We start from the raw sequence: 20,027 nt of genomic DNA, 5'->3' as shown, positions 1-20,027 counted from the left end.
ACAACATGCATTCTACACATTTCATCAGAGACATAAGTGAGATTGCCTCATTATGTACCACAGTAACCAGGTCTGTAGCTTCACTTCTCTCCTTTCTTGTCTCACTCTATTCGCTCACCTTGGTTGCTGGAATCACTTTCCATTAAACTTTATCCATCAAAGTGCTCGTCTCATGCTTTGCAGTTGGGAAAATCTAAACTAAAATAAATTATGTGGTTTTTTTTTGCTCTCAGCATATACAGTAAGGGGAATGCTTGTCCTTTAAAATATTTGTGTTGGCTCTACCATAATATAAAGGTATGATTTGGAAAGGCTGCCCAGCCAGGGATTACATTTCATAGCACTTTCCTCAACTTGCATGTAGGTAGAGCCACAAGAATTAAAGCCAAGAGAGTTAGAAAGTTTGCTTTCTCTACACTTTTGTTTTAACCGTTTTTTTCCTGGATTTTTACAAATAAGCATAGGCTCATGCCTATAATCCCAGCACTTTAAGAGGCCCAAGTAGGAAGATCACTTGAGGCTGAGAGTTCAAGACCAGCCTGGTTAACATGGTGAGACTCCACCTTAAAAGCAGAACAAAAAAATAAATAAATAAACATAGAGAACTTGTAAACTGTGTGGTAAACATGGCAGAGTCACAAAAGACAAGGAAAACTGGTCCTAAGACACCACTGGGAGAGGACTAACCACTCTTAGGTATACCTATTTTGAATGTTCCATTACTAAGAAATAAACATTTATTATGTTTAAAGCAGTATACATCCTGAGATTTGGGTCTGTTTGTTACTACAGCTGTCATTATTCTGATTTGGTTGTTAAAATATTTTTGTGCTCCAAACTCTTTGTAACTGTTTTTGTGGATGCTCATCACTAAGGATATCCTATCTACTCACTTTTCATAGTACTCTACACAGTGCTGTTTGCTGGATCTGTTATTTGCTTAGGAGTGATAACTGTGTGGAATAGTTCCAAATTTCAGTTTTTACCAAAGCTAAACAAAGTCTTCTTCATTTCAACTAAAAAGAATAGGCCTTGTGACAGAGTTACCAGGAGCTCCACTTGACATCAGGCAAAATGAGCCTTATGCATGCATAATCCTTTATTCATGCATGCTTCATTCTGTCAGTAGAAATTGAGAATCACTTGGATACCAGGTATTCTAATAGGCTCTAAACTCAATAAATAAATAAGACATGGCTGAGGGTGGTGGCTCATGCTTGTAATTTTAACGCTTTGGGAGACCAAGATGAGAGAATCACTTGAGCCCAGGAGTTCAAGACCAGCCTGGGCAACATAGTGAGAACTGTGTCTACAGTCAATCAGTCAGTCAATCAATTACTCAGTGTCACTGGAAATTATGGTGTTCATCTGTAGTCCCAGTTACTTGGGAGGCTAAGTGAGAGGATGGCTTGAACCCAGAAAGTGGAAGCTACGGTGAACTATGATTACTCCACTGCACTCTATCCTAGGTGACAGAGCAAGACTTGGTCTAAAAACACATAAAATTAATAAATAAGATATGGTCCTTAGGGGGCTGGGCACGGTGGCTCAAGCCTGTAATCCCAGCACTTTGGGAGGCCGAGGCGGGTGGATCACGAGGTCAAGAGATCGAGACCATCCTGGTCAACATAGTGAAACCCTGTCTCTACTAAAAATACAAAAAAGTAGCTGGGCATGGTGGCGTGTGCCTGTAATCCCAGCTACTCAGGAGGCTGAGGCAGGAGAATTGCCTGAACCCAGGAGGTGGAGGTTGCGGTGAGCTGAGATCGCGCCATTGCACTCCAGCCTGGGTAACAAGAGCGAAACTCCGTCTCGAAAAAAAAAAAAAAAAAAAAAAAAGATATGGTCCTTTATTTGGAGAGCCTAAAACCTAGAATTTAAAGAGAACAATTACAATAGAGACTTCTAGGGAGACAGCACTGTGAGTTTTCTAGTCAAAATGACTTGAGTGTTAATTTTGGCTCCATGATGTATTCATAGAGTGATTTGAGTAAAATTATATGTCTTCTCTGTGCCCTTTCTCCCAGTGTTTCCCTCCCCATCCTCCCCATTTCTCCCAGGCATTTCTCCCAGTGTTATCCTTCCCCATCCTCCCCACCCCCCCCCCCTCCACCCCGCTACCTAGCCCAGTGAGTGTTGTTCTCTTCTCTGTGCCCAAGTGTTCTTGAGATTCTACATTTCTAACAAGCCCCATGTAATGCTGACGCTTCTGGTTCTAAGATCACATTTTGTGTAGCAAAGGCAGTGCTACCTAATAAAACTTTGTGTGGTGGTAAAATGTTTAAATCTGCTTTTCTAATATGGCAACTTCTAATCACATGTGACAACTGAAATGTAGCCAGTGCAACAGAAGAACTAATTTAAAAAAAAAATGTATTTAAGGTTAATAAACATAATTGGGCATATGAGGCTAGTAGCTACTTATATTCAACCTCACAGTTCTAGACCAGTGGCTTTTAAGACTGGACACATGTTCAGGCAAGGATTAGTAACCCAGAACAATACTGAAGATTGAGTTACATGATCATCAGCATAATGAAAATATCTCTAGAAATTTGAAATTGAAGACTACGAAAATAACTATTGTTCTTTAGAGATTCCGTGTATACTAGTTTTGCTTTAATAGTGGACAAGGTTTAAGCCAGCTATATTCTATGTAAAACTGTATTGGTTCAGCTGAAGGTAATTGAAAACCCAAATTAATGTGCCTCGAACACCACTCAAATCAAATAACAGGCATTTCGGAGGCAGGGAAGTGATGATGCTTGGTTCAGCTGCTAAGCAGCTGACATTATGTTTTCCTCTCCAACATTCCTAGCCTGTTAGCTTTTGTCTTCAACCTCATAGGCTTCATGGCCTAACAGTACTGAATATGATTGCAGTGTCCATATTCAAGAGGAGGTTGAGAGGGCCAACAACCTGCCTCTGTACTCTTTTATAACACTACAAGTATCTTATTGTCTAGGAAGGTTGAAAAAAAAAATTTACCTGGGTACATTGCCATCCCAAACAAAACTGAAATTTTGGTAGCAAGTTACAAGATAAAATAGATAATGGTTAGGTATCCAACAATGTCTGCCACACACACCTAATTATCATTCACAAGTGAAGAAAAAATTATATTTTTTTAAATAAGCAAAACCTCAGTGAGATATATCAGTCATTCATATTCAGTATGAACTAAAAAGAGAAATTCATGAATAATAAACTTATAGCACAAAAGAATTGTCAGTGAGCACTGACTCCATTTGAATTATAAATAGATATAAATAAATGAAATTATTATGGTTATTACATTGAATACAAATGCTAAATTTTGTTGTGAAAAGCCTCATGATATTAAGTGATAATCACTATTAATATAATGGGGAAAAATTACAACCAATTAATATCAGAATATTGGTAGAGTGGTAGGCAGGAGAAATGTAATTTGCTATTCTGTTACGGTGAGAAATGTAGTTTATGTGTTTAAGTAATTATTTTAAAGGAATAAAAGTAAATGCAAGTAGAATTTAGATTATGTATCTTTGAGAGTATTGCAGGGATTGAAGGGTCTAAGTTCAGAGAACAAGAAAATGAATCAGATTTTAAGAAAATAAAATAAACAAGACAAAAAGAAATCAAGGAAACATTTAGCAAAAAGTTTGAAATAAAATGATTGTATGCCAATTACATCTGTTATAACAATAAATATAACAGGAGAATGGCCATGCAAAAAAACTCAGTTGGGTTTAAAAATGAAAACACTATTGTGTATTGTATCTAATAATCATGCCACACAGAAAATTATTTAAATATGTAGACAATAAAAAAAAGAGGCCGGGCGCGGTGGCTCAAGCCTGTAATCCCAGCACTTTGGGAGGCAGAGGCGGGTGGATCACGAGGTCGAGAGATCGAGACCATCCTGGTCAACATGGTGAAACCCCGTCTCGACTAAAAATACAAAAAATTAGCTGGGCATGGTGGCGCGTGCCTGTAATCCCAGCTACTCAGGAGGCTGAGGCAGGAGAATTGCTTGAACCCAGGAGGCGGAGGTTGAGGTGAGCCGAGATCGCGCCATTGCACTCCAGCCTGGGTAACAAGAGCGAAACTCCGTCTCAAAAAAAAAAAAAAAAAAAGAAAAAAAAGAAAAAAAAAGAAATGCCTAGTGTGCCTACACACAAAATAAAAAATAATACTAGTAAAATTTATGATATATAATAACACATAATATGTACAATAGATAATACAATATTAACTAGGATAAAGCTATTTTGTAATTCTGAAATAACTTTGCAAACATTACAATAATACTGAAGATTTATGTGTCCTTTGGCCTCACACTGAAAGACAGATGAAAAACTATAGGAAATACAAGAAACTCTCCTTGCATCCCAGGGATAAATCCCACTTAATCATGTTGGATGATCCTGTTAATGCATTCAATTTAGTTTGCTAGTATTTGGTTGAGAATTTTTGCATTTATATTGAATAAGGATATTGGCCTGTAATTTTCTTTTCTTGTAATGTCCTTGCCTGGCTTTGGTATGAGGGCAATGCTGGCCTCATTTAAAGCAAAAAAAGTTTGAAAATATTCTCTCTTGTTTGATCTTTTATGAAAGGAAAAGATTGATATGAGTTATTCTTTAAATGTTTGGTAGATTTCAGCAGTGAAACCATCATGTCTTAGGCTTTTCTTTAATGTGAGATTTTTTATTAATATTACTAATTCAATCTCCTTACTTGCCATTGCTCGTTCAGATTTACCTATGTCTTCATAATTCTGGGTAGGGTATATTTATTGAGGAATTTATCCTTTTCTTCTGGGTTATCCAATTTGTCAGCATGTAATTGTACATAGCAATCTTTTGTGGTCCTTTGTTTTTCTTGGTATAAGTTTCTCTTTCATTTCTTATTTTATTTATTTGTCTTCCCTCTTGACAGCATTTTTAAAGAACCACAGTCCACATTTTCTGTTCTTCACTATCCTATCAAATGCTGAGCCCAGACAAATTCTGTTGAGACTATTTTCAACCTTTCAAGCATTTCAACTATCGTGTATGTTTCTAATGCTATTTACACTTTTACAATTTCAAATAAAAGAAGGAATATTTTCCTTTGTTTATTCAGTACTAAATAACACTAAGAAAATGTTTAATGAAGAGATGGAACAATCCTAGTAGGGGACTGTTTATCTAAATACATACTTGATTTGTATGTTAGCAGTTATTGCTGTGGTCCAAGATGCTTGGGAAATCCTGAAATGAACAGATTTCCTTAGCATAGAACCAATTAGAGATCTAAAATATTTTAAGTAGGGAATCCTCAACAGAGGGCTTTCGTTGCTTATCCTCATCAGAAAACTTAAAAAAAAATTTTTTTTGTTTAAAGCAAGATCTTTTTTCCCCTTAGATTCTCTGTGGCCTGACTTTTCACTGAATACATGTTGAAAAATTATATGCCAGGAATAAAAAGCCTGGAATATCTGGTGAATTCATGTCTCAGCTAATTTGGTGTAACTTTAAGAGGACAAAAGCAGATAAGCAAAAAGAAATAATGTCTTTAGGCAAGAAAAATACTCTTCAGTTCATTACAGTTTTGACTGCTCTTGTTTACATAATACTCAGCCTTTTCACAAATGTGTTACCTAATTTGCCCTGAAATATGTGGATTTATAATTCTGACTAAAAATAAATATCATCATTGATTAAAACGAAATATGATGTATTTTAGTATCAAATGAAACCCAGAAATACATAAAAGAACAGCTTATTATGACCTAATGAGATTGATTCCAAGAATATATACTATAGTTCAAATTTTGCACTGTTTTTGTAAGAGGAGAAAGTTACTTCAATAGCCCTCAAAAAACTTTTGATAAAATCTAACACCTCAAAAAATGAAATAAAAAACTTATTATTAAAATATAAATAAAAAGATACATGCTGTAGGGGTGGGGGCGGGCCAAGACAGCCGACTAGAAGCAGCACCGTTTAGAGGCTCCCATGGGAAAAACCATACTAAGCATATGAAGCGTTCACTGGCAACCATTCATCACAATTGACTAGAAGGCTGGTGTGATCCACAGTGAGAAGGAAGAGCAGTATGGTGTGGCGGCTCACCTGACAGTGACACAGAAAAAGAGAACTACTCCCCACAGCCAAGAGAGGCAGTGACTAAGCTTGCTAACCAGCCAGGGAAACTGTGCTTTTTCCATGGAACAGTGCAACTCATGGATCGGAAGATTCCACACTCAGGGGCCTAGTGTCTCAACCCTGAAACCTTCAGATTCTTACTGCCTCTCAGCTGGAAGCTGCTTCAGCCTACCAAATTCCCAGCAGAAGGAGTGACCAACACTTGCTGCCCCTGCCTGCTGTCTAAGGCTTTTGAGGTCCTTGGGGGAGGGACAGCAGCCAGGACTGGGACTTGCAATTGCCTAACACATTAAGCTCCCTGGGTGGGGGAAGGGTGGCACCCATTTCTATAACTCCAGGTTGAGCTTTTCTCATGCTGGAGCCAGGGAGGCTGGACGGCTTATCCCCAAGACTTGTCCCCACAGCCCAACACACTGGTTGTGGCAGTCTGCAGCCAGAGTACCTCTTCAGGTCTAACTCTGACCCATCTTTCCTCAGTGGTTGGGACTTCCCTAAAGGATCTCCAGCAATTCCAGCCAGAGGCTCAGAGACAGAACTCTGGTCTACCAGGGCCAGAGCCCCTATGGGTAGGCAGTCTCTGCTGACCGGCAGACTTACCCTCTCCTCCCGGTATTTCTGAGGAATCCAGGCAGCCCAGACAAGTGGGTTTCCCCCTAGCAAAACACACACTCTCCACCAAGGAACAAAGTGCTTCATTAAATGGGTTCTGATCCCTGTGCCAACAAACTGGGCAAGACCCTCCAACAGGGATTGTCAGACACCCTATACAGGAGTGATTCTACTGGCATCAGGTTGGTACCTCTCAAGGTCAGAGGTCCCAGAAGAAGTAACATCTTTGCTATTCTTCAACCTCCTTAAGTGACATCTCCAGGCATGGGAGCAAATCAGATGAATGAAGCCTGAAGTGGACTGCAGCAAACTGGAGCAGACCTACAGAAGAGAGAACTGACTATTGAAAGAAAAACAAACAAGGACAACAACAGCATCAACAAAACAACAACAAATGGCCCACACAAAAACCTCATCCAAGAATCAGCAGCCTCAAAGATTGAAACTAGACAAACCAATGAAGATGAGAAAGACTCAATGGAAAAATGCTGAAAACCCAAAAGGCCAGAGTGCCTGTTCTCCTCCAAATAATCACAGTATCTCTCCGTGAAGGGCACAGAACTGGACGGAGAATCAGGTAGGCGGGTTGACAGAAATAGACAACAGAAGATGGTTAATAAAAAACTATAATGAGCTAAAGGAGCATGTACTAACCCAATGCAAAGAAGCTAAGAACCTTGATAAAAGGTTAGATGACTTGCTAACTAGAATAACCAGTTTGGAGAGGAACACAAATGATCTGATGGAGCTGAAAAACACAGCATAAGAACTTTGTGGAGCCAAATTAACCAGGAGGAAGAAGGGATATCAGAGTTTGAATACCACCTTACTGAAATAAGTCATGCAAACAAGAACAAAGAAATGAGACTGAGAAGGAATGAACAAAGCCTCCAAGAAATATGAGACTTCATAAAAACACCAAATCTATGATTTGAAGATGGGGAGAATGGAGAAGGAGATGGGAAGAATAGAAACAAGCTAGAAAATGTAATTCAGAGTGTTATCCAGGAGAACTTCCCCAATCTAGCAAGACAGGCCAACATGCAAATTCAGGAAATACAGAGAACACCATTAAGATACTCCATGAGAATACCAACCCCAAGACTCATAATCTTCAGATTCTTCAAGGTCGAAAGGAAGGAAAACTGTTAAGGGCAGCCAGAGAGATAGGCCAGGTCACCTACAAATGGAAGCACATCAAACTAATAGCAGACCTCTCAGCAGAAACTCTATAAGCCAGAAGAGATTGTGGATCAATATTCAACATTGTTAAATCAAAGAATTTTCAACCCAGAATTTTATATCCAGCCAAACTAAGCTTCATAAGCAAAGGAGAAATAAAATCCTTTTCAGGCAAGGAAATGCTGAGGGATTTCATTTCCACCAGGCCTGCGCTGCAAGAGCTCCTGAAAAAAAGCACAAATATGCAAAGAAAAAACTGGTACAAGCCACTGCAAAAATGCACCAAAACATGAAGGCCAACGACACTGCAAAGAAACTGCATCAACTCGTGTGCAAAACAATCAAATAGCATCATGATAACAGCATCAAATTCACACATAACAATACTAACCTTAAATGTAAATGGGCTAAACACTCCAATTAAAAAACACAGACTGGCAAATTGGATAAGAAGTTAAGACCCATGGCTGTGCTATATTCAGGAGACTCATCTTACATGTAAAGACTCACATAATCTCAAAGGAATGAAGGAAAAGGAAAAGCAAAAACGAAAAGCAGGGATTGCATTTCTAGTCTCTGGCAAGACAGGCTTTAAACCAACAAAGATTAAAAAAAAAAAAAAGACAAAGAAGGGCATTACATGATGGTAAAGAGAACAATTCAACAGGAAGAGTTAACTATTCTGAATGTATACGCACCTAATACAAGAACACCCAAATTCATAATACAAGTTCTTAGAGACCTACAAAGAGACTTGGACTCCCACACAGTAATAGTGAGAGACTTTAATATCCCACTGTCAGTAGTAAACAGATCAATGAGACAGAAAATTAACAGAGATATTTAGAACTTGAATTCAGCTCTGGATAAACGTCTACAAAACTCTCTACCCCAAATCAACAGAATACACATTATTCTCAGTGCTACATGGCTCAGTACATACAGAAGTTTTTAAAATGCAAATTGAAAGTGAAATTAGATACTGCTATTCATCTACTAGGGTGGGTAAAAGAACTAACAATACCAAATATTGGCAAGGATTTGAAGGAACTAGTAGGCTCTTCTATTGCTGATGGATTTATAAAATAATACGTCAGTTTTGCCACACAGTTTGGCAGTGCTTTAGAAAGTCAGACACATAGGTAGCTATATCATCTTGAAATTACACTCATGGCTATTTACCTAAAATAAATGGAAACCTATATTTATGGAAAGATTTACCCATGGTCATTCATAGCAGCTTTATTCATAATAGTCAAATTTTGGGGAAAGCCGAATATCTGTCAATGAGAGAATGCAAACTGATATACTCATAGGGAATTACTCAGCAATATATTAAAGGAACGAACTACTGAAACGTGCAAAAACATGGGTGAATCTCAAAACATCATTCTGAGAAAAAGATGTCAGACACAAAAGGGTACATTATAATTCCATTCATCACAGGTTGTGGGTTGGATAAAACTAATATGCAGTAGTAAAAATCAGATAATTTATTATTTGGGTGTGATGATTAGGGTGGATTAATTGGGAATAGCTACGAGAGAATATTTTAGGGTGGTGAAGGTGTTTGAAATGAGAATTGGGTTAGTGATTACTTAGGTGTGTACACATTGACCTTGGGACTTCAGTTGAAAGGTAAATGGCAGAAAGGTAGGCCTGACATTGCTAGGAAGATCATGACTAGAAATAGTGGATTTGTATGGATATAGCTTTCATTGATTTACTGGTAATAGTGAAGGAATAAATATTGCTGAAGCAAAACATAAAGAATGAGAAAAGGGCCAAAGACAGAAGGCCCAGGAACACTTCCATGTGAAAAGAAGGTAGAAAAAAAAAAAAAAATAGAACCAGCAAACAAGAAAGAATCAAAGTTCAAGGAGTTCTACTTCCTAACAGCCATTAAACTTTCTTATCCCTGGGGATGAATCATTGTTTGAAGAATTTATATTAGAATCCCTTCAGTAAATAACTTAGTAATCAGGACCATATTTGGCATGAAAAAAGAGCACAGGCCAGAACTCTGTTCTGCTTTTACGATTCCGCATGAGCTATATCCAGCATTTTTATCATAGTAACAATCATCAGTAATTTGTTTCTGCTATTAGTAATTACAGCAGAAAAATCAGTGATTGGGAAGTCACAGCGGGATGACGGGAGACCCTTTTCCTGATGATGTTCTTCATCTGTCATGGAAAGAAAGGTATGAAGAGATTCTGAAATAAATGGTACCTTAAACATGATGAAGTCCTTTTGTGTGTAGTAAGAAGTTATCTCACACAGGTGTCTCCTGAAGGTCTAATGAGTTTCAGGAGAACAAGGGGAGTGCTTCATTCATCTTTGCCATCCTCTAATAACTAGTATTGAAAACCTATGAGCCAGTGTTCTGCTAGGTATTCGGCTAGAAAGATGCCTAAGATAGTACTAAGTCTTTCATTGCTCCAAGTGTCAAAACACAAAAATGATTCAAATGTGTCAGGACAATGTATTCCAATGGGAGTGAAGCTATACCTCTATAAAACATTGAGAAAATATTTCATTGTATAATCTACACTAGAATGTAGCCAGAATGAAGACCCAAAATAATAAAAGCATTTTCTTCCTTCCTTTTATTGTAAGGAGATACATAAAAGTATTAGATTTGGTGAGATTTCTCTTCTTGTTTGTATAGGTTGGAGAGGATTTATAGAATTGTGAATGTCACGTAAGATTTCATAAAGCACTTCTCTGTAGTTATTCTATGCTTCAAAATAGAGCATGTAGTCATCACGAACTTAAGTAAATACCAAATTGTTATTTCCGGGAAGATTTATTACTCTAGTTCACTGTAGCTATTATTGTGCCTTGTGATGCATAACGGAGAAGTCTGCAGCCCAGTCCCCAGCAGACTATAATTGTTGCCTGTGCGCCCACATAGGACACTAACAATAAGAAATAGCTCTATCCTTCCTAACACCTGCTATCATCTAATGATGAACATGCTGAAGCAAAAATTTCCTTTACCAATACAGCTTTATAAATTTTCATTTTTTTTTGAATTTTAATAAAGGATTTTTTCCCACTGGTTTTGAGCAAAAAATATGTTTTGTTCAATACTTTGGAAGCTCTTGAATTGATCTTGCAAATGAATTGCAGCAAACAACATGCATGTCTAATTGATAATGCTGATAAAATGACAATCAAAATGATTAAGTGAATAAAATAAAATTTTTTCATATTTTTGTTATTAACATTAGTCATATGTCAATTTAGATCTGATATATGTCAACAAAACAATCATTAGACCCCTCCTGGCAAAGTAGTACCACAAAGTCCATGAGGCCATTGTAATTCTGCCAATGTATTCAGTGTGATTTCTAAATGTAGAACACTCTATAGAACACTTGCTATGCAAATCACTGTGCAGTTTCCTTTGGTTCTGTATCCAGAGGTCAACACATGGTGGAACAAAGAAACCCAGTTTCTAATTCCAAGCTTCCATTTGCTCCCTGGGAAAGTCTATTTAGAGCACATAGGTAGACTTTCCCTAACTATGCCCCTAGCACATGCTCTGTCGATTTCATATTTATCCTTGGGAAAGCCACATTATCCATCTTTGTGATATTGTCTGTGTTAGTAGCTGGAGTTCATAACTATTGTCAGTGCATGTGTATTAGTAAGATAATTTGTTCATTGCTGTGTACAGGCAAGTTCAGCTCTTTGGGATGAATACGCTGCAAAGCTGTATTCTATGGACAAGTATTTCTGTTAATATACGTTTTTAAAATAACCTAATATAAAAGAATTAAGACTATTTATTTGTATTCAGGTTCCCAGACAGACTTGATTTTTGGAAGTGATATGGGGTTTAATCACAATGTAGGAGAAAAACCATTAAATCTAATGTCAGAAGTCTGAATTCAGTCTCAATTACACCAATTAGTTCTGTAGACCCTCATGAACCAGTAAGCAGTTTGGGCCTCATTTTTTTATATATATAGTAACTAAGTAATACTCTTAACCTTCTTATCTCATTATTACATATTGGCTTTTTTAAATTATAATACAATATTTGAAATTTTAGGTATTATTACCATTGTTGCCTTTGTTGGTAATAGTAGTAGAAATGATTGCTGGCAGAACACTGGTATTGCATGTTTTGTTTTGTTCAAATAAGATTATGCCATTAAAAAAAAATCTCAGCCTAGTTCTGGATGGAATATAACATTGAGGTTAATTAGATTTTAATATCAATGTCTCACAATCTTTTTAGGTCTTACCTATAGAATTAAGAGTCTAACCAGCTTGAAATGAAGCATTTTAGCCTGAGAGAAATGGTTATTACTCAAACTAAGTTTTTTGTTTTTTTTTTAAGGAGTGAGTGTTCTACATTAGTTGCTGGATCTTTTCTCACGTAGGCTAAGAGATTACTGGCAGTGGTGTGAAACATGTGGAGGACATGAAATGAGGGAGTAAAGTGGGTGTCCTCGGCTATGTTTTGAATCAAATGTTCCTCAAAGTCTTATAAAAAGCAGAGAGAAGCTGTTTTGCAGGTTGAGTTCTCTGCGGAGAAACTCTGAGTTGGAGTTTAACTGAAAGATATTTATCAAAGTATTCTTTGGATCAATCTCTGTAGAACAGAGAGAAGAAGGCAACATTAGACAGAGCATGACACTGAGTCGTGATGCAGGCCTAATGAACTTAGGTAAAAAAAAAATTACGATAAAAAATAAAACTTATTATAAATGAACACAGATGAGCCTGGGAGCTAATTCTCTTAAGATTTGAATACTGCCTGCTTTTGCAGTCTCCCCTCTTGCAGCAAATTGGGTAGTGGTCAATGTTGTGAATTTTGCACGAAAGTCACCTTTCTTTGGCCACCTTCTAGCCATGTGATTTAGTGAAGAATAGCTTGCTTTCAGAACTTCAATTTTCTCATCTGTAGAATAAATGTAACCACTTGCACGCATAGAGCATTTTAAGAATTAAATGGGATAACCAAGAGAGTATCTAGTCCAGTGTCTGGAATATAACAAGTATTAAACAAGCATTCATTTTCTTTTCTTCCCATTCCTTTACTTCTCCTTTGCCTTCCCCTCAGCCATCAAAGTTTCCGCCTCAGAGGGGCTTGTTGCCAACCATGTACTGTGCAGAATTCACATCGTTAACCAGTACCCAATTCTGCCACAAGAGGGGGGCCTGCAAAAGCAGGCAGTATTCAAACCTTAATAGAATTAGCTCCCAAACTCATCTGTATTCTTTTATCATAATATAACCTAATGTCCTATCTAATCTATTTGACTTGAAGATTATCATTGAATATTGAACAAATGTTTACTGGCCATCCAGATGAACATGCATTCTAGAGTAGCTTTAGTGTTTTGTTTTGTGTTTTTTTTTTTGTTAGTTTGTTTATAGTATAGACAACTTCTAAAAACATTAAAACACTGAACAGAAAAATGTTATATTGTGTTACAAATCAGGAAAAATACCTTGGTTTTTCTAAGTAATTCAAGCAAAATCTAATGGAAAAATGATGGAGAAGAGAATTGAATCAAGTTCTCGAAGTCTAAAAGCCAATTAACATTCTTATCCTGTTATTATTCACTGGTTAATACAGCAGAACTGTTTTATATTTCTGAGTGAAGTTATGTTTTGTGAAATGAAAAAGATTTTTATCTGTTAAATCAAATGAGTTCCAAATTGCAAGCTGCTGATATTATGGCTTTCATAATATGTCTTCAATAACACTAGGAAATAGGAGAGGCAAATATTTCCATGTGAAAATTGCAGTAATGTTCAGCAAGTCATAATAATTAACTCTCTCAAACGCTGGTACAGTGCCAGATAAATTATTTCAAAACCACACTGTCTTTTTTCATGTATTTTATTTAAACTTTAATTAATTAATTAATTAATTAATTTATTTATTTATTATTTATTTTTTTTTTTTTTGAGATGGAGATTTTCTCGTTGCCCAGGCTGGAGTGCAGTGGAGCAATCTCGGCTCACAGCAACCTCCGCCTCCTGAGTTCAAGTGATTCTCCTGCCTCAGCCTCCCGAGTAGCTGGAATTACAGGTGCCTGCCACTGTTCCGGCTAATTTTTGTATTTTTAACAGAGACGGTTTCACCATATTAGTCTCATTGGTCTTGCTCTCCCGACCTCAGGAGATCCACCCGCCTCAGTCTCCCAAAGTACTGGGGTCACAGGCATGAGCCACTGTACCCAGCCTTAAACTTATTTATCATATTAATAAAGTATATTCATTGAGTGTGTTCTTTAAAACTAAAACAAAGATTATTAATGCAAATCGTCCAAATGATAGATTTTAAAACCTGTCCTTAAAGCAAAAACAAATAAAAATAAAACACCTCTTTGATATTTTAACAAGGAAAAAAAAGAATGCCATCGATATTGCTACAGCAATTCCAGAAACTCAGAAATAGGACAAAACCAGCACATTATCTAGGTAATAAAATGTAGCATCTTTACATTCATTTGATGAAACAGTGGCATGCATCGGTGTGCAAAACATGTGTTTCAAGGTAAGGCAACTTTCATTAATGAAGATGTAGCTGAATTCAAAGATAAGGCCTTTACGCTAAGCTTTTCCACTTACTAGTTATATGATCTGACTCGATAAGACATCTCTCTAAGCTCCAGGTTTTTTGTTTTTAAAATGATAATATAAAATAACCAATCCTCATAGTGTTGGGAGGATAAATTTAGCAATATATGTAAAATATACTTTATAAACATTAAATATTAAATTCTAATGCCTGTGTTTGATACTGTGAATCATTTCCATGCATGGTTCCTAGTTCATAACTTCCACAATCATTATCACAGTCTTGGTTATGATGTTGGGGAACTTCAGGCCTCAGAACCAAGCCTCAGGAAATGAAAGCTTTCTCTCTAACTTCTGTCCTCCTCTCACCTGCCAACGATAGGACTGTAATCCGATTATAGGTCATAAACCTCTCATTCTAGAGAGGGTCTTGCCTCCTTCTCTGGAGGAAGGAATGCTGTACAGAGGGATCAAGAAGAATCTGTATGGACAAGCCTTGCTGAGTTTAGACCACATCCTTTTGTACAGTCACTTTTGACATAGTTGTTTATGCTTTAATCATGAGCAATCAATGAAGTCCCATAAAAGACCCAAAGGGTGGAGTACCAGGATCTTCTAGAGAGCTGAACACATTGAGAATAACAGGAGGTGAAAAAGTCATTCACATGCCAGAAGGTTGGTGCACCCCAGCTCTGCAGGGACAGGAGCTCCTACACTTAGAAGTCCTCCGCATGTATCTCTTCATCTGGTTGTTCATTTGTATGCTTTAAAATAGGCTTCCTAGTAAGCCAGTAAATATGTTTCCCTGAGTTCTGTAAGCTGCTCTAGCAAATAAACTCAAAGAGAAGGGCTTGGGAGCACCAACTTGAAGCCAATTGGTCAGAAGTTCCAGAGGCCTGGAATTGTGACTTCAGGGAAGGAGAGGATGATCTTACGGGACTGAGCCCTCAACCTATAGAATCTGACACTATCCCTAGGTAGATAGTGTTCGTACAGAATAGGAGGACACCCAGCTGGTATCCACTGCTTGATGCATGGTTAAAAACCCCTCATTTTGGGTCAGAGAAGTCTTCTTCTGTGTTGATTATTGTTGTGGTGGTGTGAGAGCAGAATAAAAACCCAGTTTAAGAGAGTTCTTCCCAAAGCACTGTGATATACAGTAAACTGTGCTCCAATGGGAAAATACAAATTAATATAGCCAATATCAGTGTATGAGAAGCTCTTTTTCCCAAAACTCTTGCCAACACAGTACATAGCCAAAAATCATCTCCTTTTCTATTTGATAGAAGTATGACATGTTTTATTTTAATTTATGTTTAAATGATTCTGAGTGAAATTGGGAAACTTTATACACCTTTAAAATAACTTTCTGTATGAACTGCCTTCTGTTCAACTTTGCTGGATTGATGTCTTTTACACATTATAAAAGCTACTTAAAAATTAAGGACATTAATATATTTAATATGTTTGACAAATATTTTAGCCATATTTTCTCATTTGACATTATTTTTGTCATGCAGTTATTTTATGTTTTATGGATTCAAGCTTTATGATATCAAGCTTTCACTATCACTTAGAAATAATTTCTTTCATTCTGTCATTACAAAATATATTCTCCTACATTTTTGTCTAGTACTTTTATTGTTCCCCTTTTAAACTTATATAATTGACAGTATCAAGGATTGGCAAAGATTTGAAGGAACTGGTCTGCTCATGTATTGCTGGTAGATTTATAAAATGATATATCGACTTAGCAATACAGTTTGACAGTGCCTTGTAAAATAAAACAAATACTTTCTAAGTGATCTAAAATTCCACCCCTGGTCATTTGCCCAAGAGAAATGGAAGCCTATGTTCACAAAGAGACTTATGCATGGATGTTCATAACACATTTATTCATAATAGCAAAATCCTGGAAACAACCTAAATATCTATCAACTAGAGAATGAGCTTTTCTGCACTACCAGAGAGGGGTCCATGTAGTGTTGTTCTAGATTCCTGCCGTAAGTTAAAGAGAAACTTTCACCGCATTCAGAGACCTTGATGTCCTGCAAATGAAAGAGGAGGATGTCCTTCAGTTCCTCACAGGAGGAGCCCACTTAGGTGGCATCAACCTTGATTTCTAAATGAAACAGTAAATCTATAAAAAGAAAAGTAGTGGTGTCAACATCATAAATCAAGGGGGACCTGCAAGAAGCTTCTGTTGGCAGTTTGTGCCATTGTTGCTATTGAAAACTCAGCTAATGTCTGTGGCATATTCTCTAGGAATACTGGCCAGAGGGCCACAGTGAGGTCTGCCACTGCTACTGAAGCCGCTCTAATTGCTGGGGGCTTCACTCCTGGAACCTTCATTAACCAGATCCAGGCAGCCTTCCAGGAGCCAAGGCTTCCTTCGATTGCTGATCCCTGGGCTGCCTACTACCTCTCACAGAGGCATCTTATGTTAACTTATCTACCATTGCTCTGTGTAACACAGATTCTCTGCTGCGCTATGTGGACATTGCCATCCCATGCAACAAGGGCACTCACTCAGTGGGTTTGACATGGTGGATGCTGGCCCAGGAACTTCTGCATATGCATGGCACCATTTCCTGTGAACACCTGTGAGAGGGCATGCCTGATCTCTTCCTCTACAGAAATCCTAAAGAGACTGAAAAAGAAGAGCAGCCTGCTGCTAAAAAGGCTGTGGCCAAGGAGGAATTTCAGGGTGAATGTACTTCTCCATCTCCTGAGTTCACCACTACTCAGCCTGAAGTTGGAGACTGGTATGATGGCATGCAGCTGCCCTACTCAGCCATTTCCTTCTGAAGGTTGGAGTGCTGAACCTGCCATGGAAGACTGATGTGCAGCTCCCAGGACTCAGGCCACTGAAAATAGGGAGGAGCACCCACTGAATGGTCTTAAGCTGTTCTTGTATGGACCCTTAAGCAACATGGAAATAAATATTAATTTAAAAAAGAGAGAGATAAAGAGAATGGATATGAAAACTGTGATATATTTACGCAATGGAACTATTCAGCAGTATAAAGGAACAAACCACTCTTACATACAAGAACATGAGTGAATCTCAAAAATATGAAATAAAGACACAAAGGAGTACTTCCTATATAGTCCCATTTCTATGAGGTTCTGGGATGGCTAAAAATGAATACACATTTGTAAAAGTCTGACTTTTGCTGGCAGCCAAGATAAAGTAAGCTCTCTACAGCCTTTCTCTCTTACCAGTGGTCATCAAAAACCCGAGAGAGAATACAGGCAACAGCTATTTAAAGGCTGAAGTAAGCCCAGTGGGAAGGGAGTAAAATCTTGAAAAATAACTGGTATCATTGGGAATTTCCTGAATTCTTGTTTCCTCTTTTTTTTTTTTTTTTTTTTTTTTTTTTTTTTTGAGACGGAGTTTCGCTCTTGTTACCCAGGCTGCAGTGCAATGGCGCGATCTCGGCTCACCGCAACCTCCGCCTCCTGGGTTCAGGCAATTCTCCTGCCTCAGCCTCCTGAGTAGCTGGGATTACAGGCACGCACCACCATGCCCAGCTAATTTTTTGTATTTTTAGTAGAAACGGGGTTTCACCATGTTGACCAGGATGGTCTCGATCTCTCGACCTTGTGATCCACCCGCCTCGGCCTCCCAAAGTGCTGGGATTACAGGTTTGAGCCACCGCGCCCGGCTTGTTTCCTCTTTTATCTTCTGGCTATGATGTGAGGGCAGGTGGAGACCTAGCACTGTGAAGTCAGCATACAGAATAAAAATGGGAAGAAATATCTTGCATGAGGCAAAGATAAACAGCACGTCAGACATTTAAAGTATAGTTAGCCCTTGAATAATACTGGTTTGAACTGTGCTGATTCACTAACATGTGGATATTTTTTCAATAAATATATTGAAATTTGTTTTTAAGATTTGCAATAATTTGAGAAAACTCACATACAAACCAGGTAGCCCAGAAATATAGAAAAATTGATGTAAAAGTTAGGTATGTTATCAATGCATAAAATATACGTAGGTACCAGTCTATTTTATTTACTATATAATATATACAAATCCATTATAAAAAGTTAAAATGTAAAGACAGTATGGTGCTATTTGCAGTTGAGAGTAATGTAAACAAATAAGAATGTAGTATTCAATTATAACTGGGTGAAATTTACTATAGCACATACTGTAATACTGTAATGATTTTATGGCCACCTCCTGTTGCTATCACAGTGAGCTCAAATGTTGCAAGTATCCACTTAAAATGCTGTGTGATGCCAATCATCTCCACATGAGCAGTTTGTCTCTCCAAGAAATTGTGTGTGGCACTACAAAATGATCTCTTGTGGTCCTTGTGTATTTTTCATCATGTTTGGTTCAGTACTGTAAACCTTGAATAACATCATGGGATCCACACAAAGTGTCACTAGTGATTCTAAAAATGCTCCCGATAATCAGAGGAAAGTTGTGATATTACAAGAAAAAGCTGAATTGCTTGATATGTAGCATAAATTGAGGCCTACAGTTGCAGTTGTCCACCATTTCAAGGTAAATGAATCCAGTGTCAAAACCATTGTTAAAAAATATTTAAAAGAAATTTGTGAAACCATCACGGCAGCTACATCAGCAGGCATGAAAACCTAGCACTTTCTGTGAAATACATTTTGTCTCATATTCTAACTACAGCTTCTGTGTGGGCACAGGATTGCTGTATGACATACCTTTAAACTCTAATATGATTTAGGCAATAAAAGTCATTGTACGGCAACCTAAAGCAATGGAAGGTGAAGGATCTAAAGCTGTGGAATTTAATGCCAGTGAAGGGTGGTTTGATAATTTTAGAAAGAGGTTTGGCTTTTAAAATGTCAAAATAAAAGGAAAAGAAGCTTCTAACTACCAAGAGGCAGCAGGGAGTTTCCGGATGCCATTAAGAAAATCATTGAGGAGAAAGGATATTTGCCTGAGCAGGTTTTCAATGCAGATGAAAAATAATGCTTTATTCTGGCTTGCGGGGGACAGGGAGAATGCCACAAAGGACATTTATAGTAAGAAAGAGAAGGGAGCACCAAGACTTCAGGAAGGAAAGGACAGGCTAACCTTACTGTTTTGTGCAAATGCAGTCAGGTTCATGTTCAGGATTGTCCTTACCTATAAAGCCACTAACCCCCAAGCCTTGAAGGGAGAAAGTAAACACCAGCTCCCAGCCTTTTACCTGTGCCAGAAGAAGGCCTAGGCAACAAGAACACTTCCTTTAGAGGGGTTCCATCACTACTTTGTCCTTGAAGCCAGAAAGTGCGCTGCCAGTAGGGTACTGCCTTTTTAAGTTCTTAGTTGCCAAAAATACCAATAAATTGATAAGAAACAATGCCCCTGGACACACAGAGTGTCATGAGTTTAACACCAAAGACATCAAACTATTTTACTTGCTCCAAAACACAACATATCTAATTTAGCCTCTAGATCAGGAGGTCATAAGGATCTTTAAGGCTCATTACACACAGTATTCTATGAAAATGATTGCCATTGCTATGGAACAGAATCCTAATAGAATATCACTAAAAATGTGAGGAATTATACCA

The 20,027-nt window shown here is 37.7% G+C and overlaps 1 pseudogene; it reads left to right on the top strand.

Annotated features, from left to right (window-relative positions):
- Positions 1-16,029: 16,029 nt before the first annotated feature.
- On the top strand, positions 16,030-17,378 carry LOC141584334 (small ribosomal subunit protein uS2-like; annotated as a pseudogene).
- Positions 17,379-20,027: the final 2,649 nt, after the last annotated feature.

The sequence above is a fragment of the Saimiri boliviensis genome, chromosome 4 (assembly GCF_048565385.1).
Source record: "Saimiri boliviensis isolate mSaiBol1 chromosome 4, mSaiBol1.pri, whole genome shotgun sequence".
Classification (NCBI taxonomy): domain Eukaryota; kingdom Metazoa; phylum Chordata; class Mammalia; order Primates; family Cebidae; genus Saimiri; species Saimiri boliviensis.
This window is presented reverse-complemented; position numbering and strand designations above follow the sequence as displayed.